Source organism: Chiloscyllium punctatum, unplaced genomic scaffold (assembly GCF_047496795.1).
Source record: "Chiloscyllium punctatum isolate Juve2018m unplaced genomic scaffold, sChiPun1.3 scaffold_1831, whole genome shotgun sequence".
NCBI classification, from domain to species: domain Eukaryota; kingdom Metazoa; phylum Chordata; class Chondrichthyes; order Orectolobiformes; family Hemiscylliidae; genus Chiloscyllium; species Chiloscyllium punctatum.
In genome coordinates this window covers 2,501-5,000 of record NW_027311564.1, presented here as the reverse complement: position 1 = coordinate 5,000, position 2,500 = coordinate 2,501, and the positions used below count along the sequence as shown (strand labels likewise).

Genomic DNA, 2,500 nt, shown 5'->3' with positions numbered 1-2,500 from the left:
CTCGAGCAAGTGAAAAAAAAAGTAACAGGAGCGAAAGCATCTCTGTCGGCTTGGGGGTACGCCCGTTTCCGTTTCAACTTGTCTCGCGAGGGTGGTTTCGGGGCCAGCAGGAGAGCTCGTCGGGGTAGCAGGCCCTGCAGCCGTGGTCACCGCCAAACCCCCACAACTCGAGCAAGTGAAAAAAAAAGTAACAAATAAGAAAGGATCGTCGGCTTGGGGGTACGCCCGTTTCCGTTTCAACTTGTCTCGCGAGGGTGGTTTCGGGGCCAGCAGGAGAGCTCGTCGGGGTAGCAGGCCCTGCAGCCGTGGTCACCGCCAAACCCCCACAACTCGAGCAAGTGAAAAAAAAAGTAACAAATAAGAAAGGATCGTCGGCTTGGGGGTACGCCCGTTTCCGTTTCAACTTGTCTCGCGAGGGTGGTTTCGGGGCCAGCAGGAGAGCTCGTCGGGGTAGCAGGCCCTGCAGCCGTGGTCACCGCCAAACCCCCACAACTCGAGCAAGTGAAAAAAAAAAGTAACAAATAAGAAAGGATCGTCGGCTTGGGGGTACGCCCGTTTCCGTTTCAACTTGTCTCGCGAGGGTGGTTTCGGGGCCAGCAGGAGAGCTCGTCGGGGTAGCAGGCCCTGCAGCCGTGGTCACCGCCAAACCCCCACAACTCGAGCAAGTGAAAAAAAAAAGTAACAAATAAGAAAGGATCTCTGTCGGCTTGGGGGTACGCCCGTTTCCGTTTCAACTTGTCTCGCGAGGGTGGTTTCGGGGCCAGCAGGAGAGCTCGTCGGGGTAGCAGGCCCTGCAGCCGTGGTCACCGCCAAATCGCCACAACTCGAGCAAGTGAAAAAAAAAGTAACAAATAAGAAAGGATCGTCGGCTTGGGGGTACGCCCGTTTCCGTTTCAACTTGTCTCGCGAGGGTGGTTTCGGGGCCAGCAGGAGAGCTCGTCGGGGTAGCAGGCCCTGCAGCCGTGGTCACCGCCAAACCCCCCACAACTGTTGGGCGCCTACCTGCGCGGGGCAGGAGGACACTTTCCGATTTCAAATCTCCGTTTGCCGAGTCCACCCCGAACGCACGCGGGCGGGCGGGTTCGCATCACCCTTCGTCACAAGGGGCGAAGCCCGTTCCACCGTCTCGTCAGTAGTGCCGACCGGTCTGTGATCGACGAGGGGAGCCACACCAGGTCCGGCCCTGCTGCTTGGCGGCACCGCGTCGTCGGGAGCTCGCGACAGACGGAGGGTTTCGGTGTACTCTCCAGCCACGGGAAACGAAGCCGGTGATGCAGGCGCCGGTCTTTCGCTCCCAAATCGGCTGGGTTTACATCGTTGCTATCTAGTCACGCTCCCTTCAAACCCGACGGGGTACCTATTCCCCTCACCCGTCTGTGCGTATACAGCCTCTTTGCACTTGCGGGATGGGGGTGGTGGTTTAAAGACTCTCGAGTTGCCGCCCGTCGGTCTCCGAGCTCCGTGCAGTAGTGATCCCCAGCGAACTGCCAGCAGGGCGAACGAGCGATCCCGCTCTCGGTCGGGGCGCCTGGCGTCGATCGGTGGTCGGTGGCTTGCGGGCAAGCTGCGCTGTGAGTGTGGGAACGAGTATGACGAGCCGTTGCCGCGACTCCCAGTCCACCTCGGCGGTGGCTGGGCCGGGCGGGCGTCTGCTCGGGCGAGTGCCGCCCCCGCCTCCTCGCAGGAAGTCCGCTCGCCGACACGCCGCCACGTGCACGCGTCAGTGACGCTGCCGAACCGATGGCCGGTGCCCGTTCCCGCCTCTGCTTTTCCTAGGGCAAAGCTGCTGCACGCCTCGTGATACTAGGCGGGCGACATGGTGGCGGTGATCCTGCCTCCGTCGCTGCGGTGCGTTGGGGCACGCATCGCCTCTTGGGCGCCCTGTCCTCCTCCCCCCAATAGACGTATGTTTCTGCGGGCCGCACCAGGATGGTGCTCCCCATCGCTTCACGCCACCCTGCTCCGCCCGCACGCCGGCGTGCAGGTGGCTGTAGCTCAAGGTGGGGAGCGTATGTGCGGTCCGGGTCGCTTTCCTCTGGCGAGGGAGAGACCTAAAACAAACTCAGACAACTCTTGACGGTGGATCACTCGGCTCGTGCGTCGATGACGAACGCAGCTAGCTGCGAGAATTAATGTGAATTGCAGGACACATTGATCATCGACACTTTGAACGCACTTTGCGGCCCCGGGTTCTTCCCGGGGCCACGCCTGTCTGAGGGTCGTTTGGCAATCAATCGCACTCGCCTTGGCTGGCGAGAGCGCGGCTGGGGTGTCGCAGAGGACCCGTCCTCTTTGTCCCCCTAAGTTCAGACTCCGGAGCCCTCCGGCGTCGGAGCGCTTGGCCTTTCCCCCCCACCCTGCACATTCCGTTCGTCAGGCTCGACGCCATCCCCCCGCCGGGGAGCGCGGCCTGGCGTCCGTCTGTGTCGTGGCAGTGGGGCCAGCACGGCTGTCACCGGTCCCAGAATGGCTGTCGGTGGTTCACACTGTGTGTGTGTGC

The 2,500-nt window shown here is 62.0% G+C and overlaps 1 non-coding gene across 1 annotated transcript; it reads left to right on the top strand.

Annotated features, from left to right (window-relative positions):
* Positions 1-2,068: 2,068 nt before the first annotated feature.
* On the top strand, positions 2,069-2,222 carry LOC140475581 (5.8S ribosomal RNA). Its single transcript, XR_011960097.1, has one exon. It is a non-coding gene; the product is annotated as a 5.8S ribosomal RNA (ribosomal RNA).
* Positions 2,223-2,500: the final 278 nt, after the last annotated feature.